This window comes from Copadichromis virginalis, linkage group LG7, assembly GCF_057382275.1.
Source record: "Copadichromis virginalis isolate Kocher_CV1m ecotype Utaka linkage group LG7, C_Virginalis_male_GT1.1, whole genome shotgun sequence".
Lineage (NCBI taxonomy): Eukaryota > Metazoa > Chordata > Actinopteri > Cichliformes > Cichlidae > Copadichromis > Copadichromis virginalis.
The window spans coordinates 53019015-53036090 of record NC_140624.1 but is presented as its reverse complement, the minus strand read 5'-3'; the positions used below and the strand labels follow the sequence as shown (position 1 = coordinate 53036090).

The 17076-nt window shown below is 39.8% G+C and overlaps 1 protein-coding gene across 1 annotated transcript in view; it reads right to left on the bottom strand.

Annotated features, from left to right (window-relative positions):
- The window catches only part of LOC146706116 (disabled homolog 2-interacting protein-like), a 175456-nt gene extending 162955 nt beyond the window's left edge, over positions 1–12501 (bottom strand). The window contains exon 1 of the mRNA XM_085464140.1: positions 12396–12501. The gene's annotated coding sequence lies outside the window, so the exon portion shown is untranslated. The remainder of the gene's footprint in view (positions 1–12395) is intronic.
- Between the last annotated feature and the right edge of the window lie 4575 nt (positions 12502–17076).

Below are 17076 nucleotides of genomic sequence, written 5' to 3'. Positions count from 1 at the left end.
GCAGATGTTTTTCCATAACTGTTGGATTTTTCAATTAGCAACTGTGCTCAAATGAGTTTGCTATATCAGACTCAATTAGTTCACAACAGTAACTGAATTTAAAAGTAGAAGCTGCCATTGGTTTAGTTCAGTGAAACCAAAGAGAAAGTCGATTAAAGTGCAATACCATGATGACTCTAAAGGTGCGAACCCACCACCACCAAAAACACCCGCCAAACCCCAAACTCTCGTCAAGAAAAAATTTACTTCACCGCAGTCATCAACATTTTTCAATTAAATTACCTCCTTTTGATCATTTTCTCCAGTCAGGTTTCAGTCACTAGCTCCACTTTCTCATCATTCACATGAGAAAAATTATGTGACAGCTCTGCAGGTTTACTGCAAGTCCGGTGTTCTGGGACAGCGTTACCCACAACCTTAAATCTGAGTCCTTGAAACTTTGACACAGCCCTTTTGGGAAGTGGGACAGAATGACCGCATATTGTCTTTCCACCAGTTTTTGGCCTTTTTTCAAGATAGTGTCTCATTTATTAAAACCAGATTACAAGTGTTAAGCTGACAGCCCAGTTCCTAAATTTGCTCCTGCTGTACCACCCAGCTCCAGTCTACTAGCGAGGTTTAAGCACATGACAATAGGAGTAAGAATAAATCTTTTATTAAAAGCCAAGCATTTTTAATGACAAAGCCCACAGCACTTTAAACCATAAAACCACAGCTCTGGATGGTATATTTAGAATGTTAGTCAGACTATGGGGTCAAAATGGAAAACAAAGAGAAAGCCCACTGTTTTTCAGGAATATCAAAAAGCTCAGCTGGTCCAGTCTCCCCGTCTAATGTGAGACAGGTTAAAGCTGTATTTTGTCCTCCAGTACATGAGCAGGCGTTCAACCTTTCTCATCTAGGACAAAACATGCAGACCTATTTACATGTCAATGAAGGCCATGGATAAGGACTCTCTCTCTCTTTACTTCCCTTCCTGAGACCTCCACTCCTCACCGCATGCCCCTGCTATAAACTAGCACAGTGCATGTATTTATTTGGATGCCTAAAACGGCAAGGCTGCTTTATACTCATTTGCTTTACATTGTGTTATAATTAAAAGATGTGCCGACCTGATCGGGAGCAGTATTATGACTTATCCCATCATATCATGACAGATAAATGTGTTTTTTGTCTATATTTAAAAAGCTACTCTCCTTTATGACAGCTGCCCTTGGTAGAAGATAAATACACAGGGACACAGGAAAGTGACAGCCCTTTGGCTATGTGCACTTCTGCAGTGCTGGCATGTCACAGGATGGATACATAGACTTACTTTCAACATGACCGATATATAAGGCACCTGAAAAGAAACAAGTATATACTGACTTCAGTATAAGCTGGTGGCAGAGACAAAGCAACGACATGGAAACTCTGGGGAGCATCTGCTGAGAGTGAGAGTGGTTTCTTTAGTGCTGAAAAGGTCAAAAACTTTACTGGGGTAAATTTAAGCACGGGATGAAACTACAAATATGAAATCCATGGAAAAAAAAGAGTTGCATTTTTTCATATATATGTATATAACAGTAATAGGTCTGACTATTGATCTCTTTTTATTAGCTTGTCTGGTAGCAGTCCCACTTCCACCCAGTGCTATTTCATAAAGTAATACATAGCATCAGCATTTCTCTGCTTTCTGCCAACAGAAATGGGAAACAGGTAGATTCAGTCACAGATCAGTCCCATAACAATCAGCCAGTTGCAGACAAGGACTCTACATCTACTTTAAATGTAAAATACGTAATGCAGTGGGTACAACATGTAAATAATAAGCTTATACTGTATAAATACACTACTCTTAGACTTGTTGTGTGCGTGAAAGTGTGTGTGCATGACAGATGAACTGAAGCCTGCAAACCTCGGGAAGTGTGAATTCTTCCTGTAGCTTGCAAGCCTGAAGTGAGAATGTAATTGGACGATATCAGATTATTGCCTTTCCTACACCAACTTTTCCTTGTATATTAAACCTTTTGAAAGGAATGTGAGGAGAGTGCGGTTGAGAGGAGACAGTTGATGTTAGAGCAATGAAGCTGGCGTTTTATCTCAAGATAGAGCTCAGTGTTCGCGCTTATTTCGGTTCAACTTTTACCAGACGTTTTGCGTCTCAAGGGATGGATGAAAATGCCAAAGTTTCATCTAACGGTTTTCTTTCCCCCTTTTCTTTGTCTTTTCCTTCTCTGTCGTGGCAGACAGCCCAGTGCATAAAGCAATGTGGCTTAGATGCTGGCAAAGGGAAACTATGGTCTCTTGGAAATATGCTCTCTGTTGACTCATTCTGTTAACCGCATTCTTCATCAGCAGCACAGCAGAGTCCTTCCCCGTTGGTCATGAAGACAAAACATCGTCTTTTCTGGCCCAGTTAATAACACACCAATTTTTTTCCTTCTCCCTTTTCTTTTTAACTATCTAGTTTAGGCTCTAACATTTTGGAGTGGTGGAAGAAAAGGCAGTGGAAAATGAGGGGGAAGAGAGAGAAAGAGTGGCCTACAGTGCCGTTTCGATCCCCCTGGATTTATTTGTGTACATAACTCTTTCTCTTTCTGCCCCCCCTTCTCTTTCCCTCTGTCTCCTGCTTTCATTTGTTCCTGCTGCTCTGTGTTTTTAACACAAACACCCACATGGTACAACCACTATACAGCCTTCAAATATTCAGATTGAAATATCTCGGTGCATTTGAGATAAAAAAAAAAAAAACACCAAAAAAAATTAACTGGTCCACCCACGGACCTCACATATTCCACGTTTAATTATTCTATTCAAAGACCGAGAAGAGAGCTTCCAGCTGCATGAAGCTCATACCAAAATGCAGTCAACAACTGAAGGCAAATCCCAGAGAGAATCAGCACAGCACAGAGGTTTGAACTTGCTCACATACAACAAAGCCAAAAGCAAATCCTGCTGAGACAAGTAGCGTCTTTAGCAGGCAGCCCATTTCATCACATTGCTATGTAACGCCCTTCACCCCTTAACCCCCTCACTCAGAAGAATAGACTGGAGTCCCATTCATCACTGACCACTGAGGCCCTAGTCAACAGCTCAAGAGCCAAGCGAAAAGCCTAGTCATAACAGAAAGCTGACAGGAAAAGCAAGTGACCGAACTCTCTTTTACATATGTGCCTCAACTTTCTTTCTTTTTTCCACTTAAAGTATCACTTCCATCATTTCTCATCTTTTTTCCTCCCACTTACCATCCTGTGCCTCTGGATGATTGCTGGTGTCAGTGTCCATGTTAAATTCACAGAGCGATGAGCGCTCGGATCAACACACCCATATCCTGAGGCAAAGTTTACTCGATAACTCCGCTGCAACCGCTGGAACTACAACTGCAAGTCCTGTTTTATCTCCTCTGCCAGTGCCGTCTCTGCTCTGCCGTCCCCCCCCCCCCCCAATTCGGAGGTGCTGCCGCTGGTATGGCCCCTGCAGCCTGCCAGCTCAGCTCAGGCTTCCACCGCTGTGTTACATCTGTCTGACTGAGCAACCTCTCTGGAGAGCAGGCAGAGAGAGAAAGAGAGAGAGAGCACAGAATGGGAGGGAGGAGAGAAAGAAGCAGTTTCCACACAGAGAGAGAGAGCGAGAGATACGGGTGGAGGGAGTGTTGGTAGTGTTTCCACTTTGATCAATATTACACTTTATATGTATTTTCTCTCATCATTAAAAAAGTAACAAGAAGTTTGTAATATCAGTTTTGGAAAAAAGTACTTGCTTATAACTCTGGAGTTATGAGTGGGCGCAAAACAGCACATTTAAGTTCAGAGTTCCTGCACCATTTAAAAAAGTCATACTGAATGTTTTTAAACGTTGCTTTAAGACCTACAAACATTCAAATTCCAATAAAATCAAGAAGTGTCAGAACTATGTGTAATATTATTGCCTCTACATAACTACCAATCTCCTTCTTTCCACACATGACAGTAAAATTATAAAAATGTTTGTATGATCAGTGGTTTTAAAGATGTTTGCTCATTAGGGGTTTTTCAACCTAAAGTTGAATTTTGCATTTGTAAAACTCCTTATATATTTAATATTACAACCTCAACTTGGCAAGTGTATTTTATTTGAATAGGAACCAAATTCAGTTTTCACCGTTTTACATATTTAATCCTATTGCTGTTCTGTTTAGTTTGATTAAATCTACTTTACATCATCATAATGAATTTTCTTAATGATCTACACATATCGCACTTGAGCCACCTCTCTCATGTTCGGTGTCACGTCTTTGATGGATTTGTCCTAGTTCTTAAGGACTTTCAGATGCTGTTCATCTCCTGTAGATAGATTTTTAAGTCTGCCACTTCCTCTCTTGCCCTCTAGTTGTCCAGCTTCTTCAATTTTTTAAGAACTCACTGCACACCATGCTGAGATATGCCATATTTTTGCACAAACAACAGCTGTTTGAGAATCATCCATCTATCTGTCCATCCATCCTCTTCTGTTAATCCAATTCAGGGTCACGGGGGTGTGTGGAGCATAACCCAGCTACCATAGAGTGAGAGGCGGGGTACACTTTGGACAGGCTGATTGGTCAAGACCACTTTAAAAAGAAATTACAAGAAAGTCTTGATCCAAAAAAAAAAAAAAAAACCATAAAGAAATTTGAGGTGGGTGAGGGTTGTGGTTGTAATGAGTAGTTATTTGGGTTACTGTTGTCTTCCTTTCAGGTTGAACCAGTTTGGCAACTGTCAGCTGACCTCTGGAATCAACAAGGCAAATTCTGTGCTCACTGGATATTTTCTCTTTTCCGGACCATTCTCTGCACACACTAGCTATGCTTTCAGTAGATCATCAGTTTCTGAAATACTCAGACCAGCCCGTCAGGCACCAACAAGCGTGGCAGATTCAAAGTCACTTAAATCACCTTATTTTTCATTATGATGCTCGAGTTGCAATTCAGCAGTTTGTGTTGACCATGTCTACATGCCTAAATGCACTGAGTTGCTGGCATGCAATTGGCTGGTTTTATATTTGCATTTCAAAGCAGATGAACAGATGTACAAAGTGGCCGTTGAGTGTACATGAACCTATTTCTATTGCAGAAATAGGTTAGTGTACAGCAACAGGATGAGTCAGCACCTACACTGCAATCGTTTCTGTTCAATCCTTTCAGCATAGCAATTCAACCAAATGGAGCCATTAATCTCTATACATACAGCACTTGAGTTTATCTAGTTTATATAGCTATGGGTTAAGAAAATATATAGAAAGATATAGCTGATCTAAAATAAGATGAGCTATATCTCCACAATATTTCAGATGGTTTTTATTTTAAGGCAAAATTATCAAATACCAATCAGCCCAATGTCAAGTGGCACAATGTGAAGAACACTGTCACTTTTAGTTAATAGTAGCTAATTGTAATTAGACACTCTGTGAAGAAAAATGACTTGAGGGACTTAGAACACATGTGATTCAGTATTTGGGCTGTAAGGCTTGTATAAATCATTCAGCAGCCTTTGGTCAGTTATGTGGTTCTACTTAATCCTATCTAAATGTTACAGCTTACAGCAAGAAAAAAGGAGGAAAATAGGGCAGCATGTGCCCAAGAACCAAAAGTTGAGAACTCTTCTGAGGCTAAAACTTGAAATTAAGCTCAGTTGTTCTGGTGGGAGCATAAGAAGGCTCTCGCTCTTATGGGTGTTTGTGCAGAAAACTCGACGAGTTCAAAAGAATAGAGGCGGCAGCCACTCGCTATTCAGTCTGAGGATGAGATGAGACCGCTCTCTGATTTGTGTTAGATTCCTATTCATCAAAGTGAAGTTTTTATTCATCACACTGCTTGTTTAGAGCTCGTGTCACACAAGGACAAGAGAGGTAGGGACCTATGCCAATGAATAATTTAGCAAAAAATAGACGGTGAGAGTGTTTGTAGTGTTGTGATGTGGATCAAGATTAGAAAATGCTACAGGTGCAAAACACACACACACACACACACACACACACACACACACACACACACACACACACACACACACACACACAAAATCCAGCTTTAAAGGTTACACACTGATTAAAGCACATACAGGGAGTGCAGAATTATTAGGCAAATGAGTATTTTGTCCACATCATCCTCTTCATGCATGTTGTCTAACTCCAAGCTGTATAGGCTCGAAAGCCTACTACCAATTAAGCATATTAGGTGATGTGCATCTCTGTAATGAGAAGGGGTGTGGTCTAATGACATCAACACCCTATATCAGGTGTGCATAATTATTAGGCAACATCCTTTCCTTTGGCAAAATGGGTCAAAAGAAGGACCCACCCCATGCAGCAGACTGTGACAGCACTGAGCAGCTCCTTCAGTGGGAGACTGCGGCACCCACGGTGTGGGACGGAGAGATTTCGCAGGTCTTTCCTCCCCACTGCTGTCAGACTCCATAATAAAGACTTTAACTGATCAAGCACACACATCCATACATATGCAATAATACTAAGTGCAATAATCCTTTCTGTCATCGTTGTATTTTTACTCAGTTGTATATAGTATTTGTATTTGTATTCTATTTTTATCTTATTGTATATTTATTTTATTTTATTCTACTGTATATAGTATTTTATTTTATTCTATTCTGTACAGTTGTGTACTGTATTTATTCTTATTGTATTCTAATTTTTGCCTCATAACTTTTGCACTGTCCACTTCCTGCTGTGACAAAACAAATTTCCCACGTGTGGGACTAATAAAGGTTATCTTATCTTATCTTGACAGGCTCAGAAAAGTCAAAAATAGTGAGATATCTTGCAGAGGGATGCAGCAGTCTCAAAATTGCAAAGCTTCTGAAGCGTGATCATCGAACAATCAAGCGTTTCATTCAAAATAGTCAACAGGGTCGCAAGAAGCGTGTGGAAAAACCAAGGCGCCAAATAACTGCCCATGAACTGAGAAAAGTCAAGCGTGCAGCTGCCAAGATGCCACTTGCCACCAGTTTGGCCATATTTCTGAGCTGCAACATCACTGGAGTGCCCAAAAGCACAAGGTGTGCAATACTCAGAGACATGGCCAAGGTAAGAAAGGCTGAAAGACGACCACCACTGAACAAGACACACAAGCTGAAACGTCAAGACTGGGCCAAGAAATATCTCAAGACTGGTTTTTCTAAGGTTTTATGGACTGATGAAATGAGAGTGAGTCTTGATGGGCCAGATGGATGGGCCCGTGGCTGGATTGGTAAAGGGCAGAGAGCTCCAGTCCGACTCAGACGCCAGCAAGGTGGAGGTGGAGTACTGGTTTGGGCTGGTATCATCAAAGATGAGCTTGTGGGGCCTTTTCGGGTTGAGGATGGAGTCAAGCTCAACTCCCAGTCCTACTGCCAGTTTCTGGAAGACACCTTCTTCAAGCAGTGGTACAGGAAGAAGTCTGCATCCTTCAAGAAAAACATGATTTTCATGCAGGACAATGCTCCATCACACGCGTCCAAGTACTCCACAGCGTGGCTGGCAAGAAAGGGTATAAAAGAAGAAAAACTAATGACATGGCCACCTTGTTCACCTGATCTGAACCCCATTGAGAACCTGTGGTCCATCATCAAATGTGAGATTTACAAGGAGGGAAAACAGTACACCTCACTGAACAGTGTCTGGGAGGCTGTGGTTGCTGCTGCACGCAATGTTGATGGTGAACAGATCAAAACACTGACAGAATCCATGGATGGCAGGCTTTTGAGTGTCCTTGCAAAGAAAGGTGGCTATATTGGTGGCTGATTTGTTTTTGTTTTGTTTTTGAATGTCAGAAACGTATATTTGTGAATGTGGAGATGTTATATTGGTTTCACTGGTAAAAATAAATAATTGAAATGGGTATATATTTGTTTTTTGTTAAGTTGCCTAATAATTATGCACAGTAATAGTCACCTGCACACACAGATATCCCCCTAAAATAGCTCAAACTAAAAACAAACTAGAAACTACTTCCAAAAACATTCAGCTTTGATATTAATGAGTTTTTTGGGTTCATTGAGAACATGGTTGTTGTTCAATAATAACATTATTCCTCAAAAATACAACTTGCCTAATAATTCTGCACTCCCTGTATTACTACTTGCTTTAGGAATACATTTAGAAACCCTTGTGTCAGTTTAGGTTTTTGAAGTGATCAGTTTATTTTTTCTTTTTGCTCCTGTACCAGTGAACAAGAGTCATTTACTATTAGTTTTCACTTAGTTTTGAAGACCATCATGTTTCTGCTGCAAATCTGCACTCGATAAGGTAACATAAGTTTTTTTTTATCATGACTCGTTGGACTTAGATTGAAAGACTTAGATCGGTTTTGCAGTAGTAGCCATTTAATGGGTTATGAAAATTATGCTGTCGATCTAAAATGTAAATTGCAGTTGATTGCCAGTACAATTACTCTCTGCATTTAACCAATTCACTCAGAGAAGCAGTGGGCAGGCACCAATTCAGCGCCCGGGGAGCAGTGTGTAGGGACGGTACTTTGCTCAGGAGTACCTCATGGTAGCCTTTCGATGGATTTATTTTTAATACTATGCTCTGTTTCATTAGTATTAATAATCTAATAATGGCATTTTTTTAATAAGAGCAGACATAATGACACATTGTGTATATCTGTTCCCTTTCACTCAATTAAGACATACAACATACCATATAGGATATCATGGACACGGATATTATATGCTCTATATGCTCTCATGCCTCTACTTCAGGGAAGAGCGGTTATAACTGTTCATTTCAACTTTTATAGTAACAAAATGATTGGCATGGTTGCAAACATGCTACCTCTTGCTAGTTGCAAGAGGGCTTGTTGACAAAGTAGACACACAAATGCTACATAGCCCTGCAGATGACAGGGCACATGTCCGACTTGGAAAAGATGCTGGCCAAAAGACAAGTGGCCCTGGTAGCTAATGGATTTTCAAGAGCAATAGATTAGTTGAGCGTGGCCGAATATAGTAATCACATCTATGCTCTAAATCTAGTCAAACAAGATTATGACAAGAAAAGGAGGACAATGCTAGTCATTTATTTTGGTGTAAATGTTTTGGCTAACGTATTAATGCCACGCCATTACCAATCTATATTTAAATTATACACTTACACCAGGGGTGTCCAACTCCAGGCCTCAAGGACCGGTGTCCTGCAGGTTTTAGATAGCATCCTGGGTCAACACACCTGAATCAAATGATTAGTTCATTACCAGGCCTCTGGACAACCTCAAGACATGTTGAGGAGGTCATTTAGCCTTTTAAGGACACATCTTGATACCCTTGAAGCCTGGAGTTGGATACCCCTAGTTTACACTCTTAATATTAACTCGCAAGCTACAAAAAGTCAGGCGCTCACATGTACGCAGATCAACAACATGCAATAATAACTTTATTGTATATTAAGTCAGTACTGGTAATGACATGTACATAACTATTTCTACTGCTAGAAAGAGCATCTGGAGTCTTATTAAAGACTTTATAATAAGTCTAATAAGTGATATCCACTAATCATCAGAGGAATCACTTAAACTTAAATCAAATATGTAAAAACTACAAAACACTTGACAGCATATAAACAAAAAAAATATTGGCTATGACATTGTTTCAGCTAGCATGGTGTTGTGGTTTGTGCTCACAGTTGGAAACTGCTCACTTTCTGTGTGGAGTTTGCAAGTCATGCCTGCTTAAGCTCTCTGCTGTACAATCCAAACACATGCATGTTAGGTTAACTGATGACTCTAAATTGACTATAGGTGTGAATAATTGTGTAAGGTGTAACTGGCCTCTGTGACAGCGAGGATAGGCTCCAGTCTGCATTCAAAATGGATAGATCCAACTGTATCAAGTTATCTTTACAGTCAAATTGTGTGTATTATGGCAATTCTATTAAAGAATAACAAGATGAATTTGCCTACATACTCAAGGTAAAAGAAGACTATAAAGAATGAGGCTACATTTTAACTTCTGATATAATAACTGCTGCATTAATATAGTATTAATGTATTGTAATGTATTCTACCTAACACTCAGAATAGATTATGGTGACTATGGAAATGCGAATCAGCAGTTCTGAAACTGTGTTACATAATCATCATGGAAAATGTTTGTGATTGTCACTGGCAAAGTTGCAAAGGTACCCTGTAACTATGGGAGAAGTCGACAGACTATTTATTCGTTTAGCCTCCATCTCTTCCCAAACAAAATCAACCTAATCACAGAGATGCCGTGTAATCAAGTGTCTTCTGCTGATTTCCCATTTTCATGTCATCGCTCGAATCAATCGGAATGGATGGCAAAAAAATGGGAAACACATGTTGCAGAAGAAAATATTATATGTGTATGGCATTCTGGGCTGTCAGCTCATTTAGAATGAATGTGGCCGTAACATTGAGACAGACAGAAAGACCTTTCTGCTTGTCACATTATCTAGCTCTCATTATTCTAACAATAATGCGGCCTTACTTCGGCGGTAAAGTAAACGATATGAGTCAATAACAGAATGCAAGAAGGAAGAAAAATGTCAAATATTTAAGACATTTTAGCTGAGAATACAAAATAAATGAAAACATTTGTAATCCATGCTTTTTTTTGTACTTTTTTAAAGTTGTTTCCACTAGTGATGGTTTAACAGTGCAGCCGTTTCTATGACCCCTAACAAAAATAAGCATAAGCTTATATTTAGCACACTAATTGGGTTCAATCTATATGTACCAGCTATATGTATCAGCTCACAAGCTGACAGACAGCAGCCACATTTATTCCAAATAAGCAGAAATACACACTCACTCACAAACATAGAAATAGACTCTCTCAAAAACCTCACGGCAAGAAAAACTACCCAGATTTTTGTTTGTGACTCAGTGCTTAGAAGAAATGCTGCTACAAATAAAAGCAAGTGCATGCTGAAAGAAACAGTGCTCTCATAGTAGCTGCGGTAAAAAAAAGAAGATGGAAATAAACAAGGTAATATTCACCAAAACAAAATGTAATGTAAATAGAATAATCTCTTCAGAGGAAAAACAAAGGTCCGCAATAGATACGGAGACAAGCTTCAGGTGTTTAGGGTGTACATTTGATGCAGTCCCACTATAAAAAGTAAAGAATGTGAGCAATACTACTCGAACAACACAACACACATGTGAGAGCACAGTTACTACATGCAAACAGTTGCAGGTTTCCTATCAGCCAAGTGGAGATATTGGCAAATTTCCAAACAAATCCATAAAAGCTGATAAAACAAGTAAACCAGAGCCACTCACTACTAAAATGACAACATGTTGACTCATCTGCACTCATCTGCAGCCCACCCTTGCCCATGTAAAACTGACTTAGTCTGGGAAAGTAGAGTTAGATGTTAAAATGAGCTAAATGGCGCCCTCTGATGGTGATGGTTGGTTAAAGCTGCAAATTCCACTCCAAATCAACCAAGCCTTAAACACCAGCCAGATTTACTAAACAGGGTGCACCAGCGTGTGAGTGCAATCTGCAAAAGTTTTTTTCAAAGTTTTTTTTAAAACGTGTATTTCAGTAATAAGTGTAATAAATAAATAAATAATAAAATCAGTTCACCTTCAAGAAGGGAACTCTCAAAAATGCATATGCAACAGTCTCTTGAGGTCTCATCCCTTGCTCACAATCTTGTAACTGTGATGTCGTTGTAAATACTTGTAAAAATACACATCTCTAAATCTTTCCCTAAAACTAAAACAGATAGACTAAAACAGATAAACTAAAAACTTGAGCATAAAGCATGTGCAGCAATCATGGAGTCGGAGCTTGTCATCCAAAAGCACCATAGCAGAGCTGGCTCCACACCGGCACAGCATCGGTTGGAAAGCTGATAGTGGCGTCTCATTTGGACTGATCGCAACACAACCACAGACTCTGACAGCTTTCAGTGACACGACTGTCTACACATGTACCTTTAAAAAAGAATTCAACACACTATTATCACATTGTCATAAAAGCAAGAGGAAAAAGTCCAGTGTAACTGCAGCACTTGGAAAGAATTTTTCCCTATCTCTCTTAGCCGTTAACATGAGACGGCACAAGTGCAGAGAAGTGCTACAAAGCAGCAAGCTCTCCATCTAGTGGATATACAGTGGAAGAAAAAGAATTTTCTAAGTCTCACCCAGGCATGTAAGCAGCACAAGACCCAGTTGCCTCATTTAGTTATGCGACTGTTTATATCACAAAGAAAGCACTTCTCAAGATAAGTTGAGCACCAAAATTCTGCAGCTTTGGAGACAGAGGACTGAATCTAAATAAAAAAAACCTCATCAAAAGTCTCTATTCTTAACATATTAACAGAATTATCAATCACTCTACTTTAAGTGAATGCCTTTTAGAAAGCAACAGGAGTATTACTAATAAGTGCATGTTTATGAAAGCATATGTGTGTATCCTCGGGCAACTCACCGCTCTCGGTGGACAGCTGGCTGTGGAATTCTGGAAACTGTGTTTCCACCGGGACGCTGATGGTGCGACGCAGGAGATGTCCCCTGGATGACGCAGAGCGCCTCTGCTGCAAAAACAAGAAATGCATCTAGCTGAGAATAAGAGTGATTCAAGGGGACACAGAGGCAGAGCAAATAATTCAAGACAGATACAATCCTCAATAAATTCAAGTGAAAAAAAATCAATAAAATAAAAAGCGCAAAGTAGATAACACAGAAGAATGGTTAAATAAATGGTGGTGTTAAAAAACAAAACCAAAAAACTAATGAATTACACAGACAGGCGTCACTGAGTCTCCTTATCTGTTGTTGTGGATATTCTGGTCACCATCTTTAATGTCGTGCTAAGTCATCAGCACACAATAGCTGTAGCAGTCCTGATAAATTAGAAGTCATTGACTAAAACAGAGCAGGCATTAGTGGCACATCAGTCAGTGTCTGATCATATCATCCGACTGCTTGCATACCAAATGTTTGGCTCCAAACAATTAGTCAGACAAAGGAAGAAAAGAATGGTTGCGGTGAGAAAAGTGGTGAGCTGTGGGAAGAAAAAGAAAACAAGAGAGACAGAAAGGACCTGTTGTCCTCGAAGTGGAGTGATAATAGCTTATCGAACATCCTCACACCTCTCAACTCAATGCAGCACCCTGTCTGTCTGCTTTTCTGTTCCCGTGTTTCATGTCCATCTGTTTATCTCTCTTTCTCTCTCCGAGTTCCTCTCTGAGTCTCTCCCTCTCTTTGCCTCGTGGGACTCGAGTTTTAAGGACAGCTCGAACTGACAGCATCAGTGATAGTGTCTGGTGGCAATAATGACTTTGCAATATTGGCTGTAACTTGAAGCACGTTTCTCTGACACAGTCTGCAGTCTTACTTGTGCTACAGTACTGCAGATTCTAGAACACCGGTTTTAAGCAGCGACTGGAGTAAAATCTGCAGCTTTGTTGTGATAATCAATTATTTAAATCATCTTAATCACCCTCTCATCAAGCTATTAATTTTTCAAGCTCAGTGACAGTGTAATAATTTATCTGAAGAGTGAGCGTACTCTGCATTCGGATGCCTAAAATATTGAAAGACTAGAGATGCGATTTTACATAACCTGTGCTTCCTTTGCTCTACTAAGGTCTTAACCTGAAACGCACTCTCCCAATTGAGGTATTTTTTCCCCCAGTCAATTGAGTAAATTCAATTACAGATCTAGCTTAAAAGGCTTAAAAGCATAAAAGGTCACCTGATTAAACAGGGAAATCAGTGTAAGAAATGCTAATAAAGCACTGCGAGCACTGATTTGGTTACAGCCGTAACCCCCCTCCCCCCCTGACAAAACCATGCTAACTTGTTGAATTTGTGTCTTGGGCTTTTTTTTTAAAACTATTTTTTATACCAGTATAAAAGTTCTCATTGTTATTAATTGAGAACCCCTTTTATGGGCAGTACTGTGCAGCTTAGAATTATACACTCACAGCCACTTCTATAGGTACACCTGTTTGATCGCTTGGTAATGCAAATGTCTAATTGACCAGTTACATGCATTTAGGCAGCAACTCTGTGGATTTAGGTATGTAGACACGGTCAAGGCAACCTGCTGAAGTTTAAACTGATGATCAGAATGGGGAAGAAAAGTGACCGAATGTGGCGTGAATGTTGGTGCCAGATAGGATGGTCTGAGTATTTGACAAACTGCTTATCTGCTGGTATTTTCCCACACAACCATCTCTAGAGTTCATAGGGAATAGTCCAGAAAAGACTATGTCCAGTAAGCAGCAGTTCTCTGGCTGGAAATGTCGTGTTGGTGCCAGAGGAGAATGGCAAGATTCCTTTAAGCTGATAGAATGGCAACAGTTAATTCAAATAACCACTCTCTACAACAAAGGTATGCAGAAGAGCATCTCTGAATACGCTTCTGCTGCAGAAGACCACACTGGGTGCAATTCCTGTGAAATGGAGAGAAATGGAAAGCATCACAGCTGTACTATTACTGACCGTGCCCATGTCTTTATGAGCACGGTGCAATCATTGTGCAGATTTAGTGTAATGACTGAGTGGATCACAGTGTGCTCTATAGACCCAAGGAAGGCTTCACAACAAGCTTGGATAGTATAGACTGTAGAAAACCTTCAGATATCACATCTTCATTTCAGTTTTATCACCTACAGTTCGCAGTGCAGCCCTCAAAAATTTTAAACGCCTGACAAATTTAAGACTGGTATCCACTCAGCTTTGCCTCTTTTTGCCTGCTGTTTGTTTCTAATTTGTCATGTGTTAAGGAAGAAACAAATTGGCTTTACAAATCACAAAGGACTTGCATGGATTACGCGAGCATCGGCTGTCGTCACGCTATATTTTTCACATCTTTCTCTTAACGGTTTGCAACGCACAAATAAGGAAGAGGAACAGGCGTAAAAAGACAGGACTGATGAAAGCAGAGATTAAGTGAACCGAACAAGACAGAAAAACAGAGTACGACAAAAGATGAAACGAAAAGTCAGAAACAAAAACAATAAAGAAAAGCGAGTATTTACCAAAAGCCCTACAGCAAACATCATCACAGCAAAGAAAGCAATCAAAACTTTTGTTCAAAGACTGAGTCTCGCTGTACTTCTACGCATTGATTACTTTTTTTCTTTTCACTTCCACATTTTTTTTCCACTTTGGTAGCAAAGCTAAAGGATGAACACAGAAAAATTATACAGCACAATTACAGCTTAAGACTTAATTTACTTTAAAAAAAAGACAAGCCCACAATAAATGGAGCTGTAAACCTTTTACTGAGGTTGAAGTCATGTTTTCTTCTAATCTTCTTATGTCACTTTTTATTTTTGAACACGGAGAATGAAGAAACTGGATAGTTTTTTTTCATTCCTTCAATTTGAATTGCTTTGTTTTTCCACTTGCTCACCTCTGACTGAGCTTCAGTATCAGGGCACACATCACGATTGTAGGCCTGACCAGCTAAATACCATGCTGGACCATGCTGGTCTGAGCTGAACGTATATGTAACCCTGTATGCCCAAAGAACATCATGCAGTGCTTCTTTTGTTCATATAAAATATAAAAATGTTAAGTATTTCAACTGATAATATATTGAATACATTATCAAGTTAGATTTAGCTTTTAGCCAAATTTACATTGCTGATGTTGATTTGCTAACAATAGTTTTTAGTAGCATAATGCTTGGCTAAAGCTAACTGAATGCAACAAAGAATAAAAAGCACACACACACACACACACACACACACACACACACACAAAACAGAGCAAAGGCTCATAAAAAATACCAAAAACTTACAAAATACAGGTGAAGTGTTTGTGGGGTGACAACAACGTGACAGTAGAGCTGCTAAAGTGACAAGCTAATATTAAACGGCTAATAGCAAACATGTACCTTTCTCTCTCTGTGCAATCATTTGCACATTTTTATTTCTGTCACCTCCATAGTTATCATTCCACATTATCTTTTCGCCAAATACACTTGCGTGGTGTTTTATGAGATTTTGTTTTATTCAACGTCTTTTGTATTTATTTATTTTTTGCTTTTGTAGCATTTACATTTTTTTCTATTTGCTGTTGTTTTCTTAAGTTGCAGCATGTTTGACCTTTCAGGGCCGCCATAGTGGCCAAAAGACAAATAGGACATCCACAGTCTGAACAAACCACCATATCAATGTTGAAAAACAGAGGCCTGAAACAATGTTGATGAATGCTATGTAAAGTAATTAATATGTGGACAGAACCTGCTTGTTGTATATCTATCACATTTAGCAGACACATTATATGGGCTACGCCTTCTAATTTTTGAATTCAAGTGCTCAGTCCCATTGACGCAGGTGACTAAAAATCAAGCATCGAGCTATGCAGTCTGCTTTTACTGTCATGGTCCTGGGTCGGTGACCCAGCGCTTTTAGTTATCATTTTCCAGTTTATGATGATGATGATGATGATTATTATTGTTTGAGTTCTGTGTGTTATATTTGGTCTGCCTTTGAGTCTGCGTCTGTATCTGTCTGTCTATGGTGTCTCCCCATCTGTTTGTGAATCTGTCTGTTTAGTTCAATGTCTTGTCTGGTTCCATGTATCTGAGTTTCCTGTTTTATTGTGAAGGTCCGTGTCATATGTGAGTGTGATCAGTTTACGTTTCCCCTGTCCCGTCAGCCCAGATTTCTCCCAGCTGTGTTGCCCTCCTGTCTCGCATCCCCTGATTACTGGTGTGTGTATTTAAGCCCTGTGTGTTCTCCTACCTGTTGCCGGTTCGTCTGTGTTACTTCGTGTCAGTCTGCGTTACCCTGCGTGCCACAGTGTCCTGTTCCTCGTCTGCGTCTCTCTACTTTTCATCCCCTTTGTCGTATGCTCCCAGGTCTGTTATTTTTAGTTCTCCCAGTTTAGGTGTCTTCAGTTATTTGTCATGCTCCACTGCTTGTTTGCCACTACACCTTTGTAAATAAACCTCACCAGTATTTCATCCACTGCCTGCATCTTGGGTCCTGCTTCCTCCACACCACACGGCTCGCCTTACCAGCCGTGACATTTACAAACATTTGTAAAAGAACAGGTCATTCTGTTTAGGTGTGGCACTATAATAGGATACTCCGCGATCAGCTGTAAGCAGTATTATTGCAATGTATAAATGTTTAATAACCACAGAA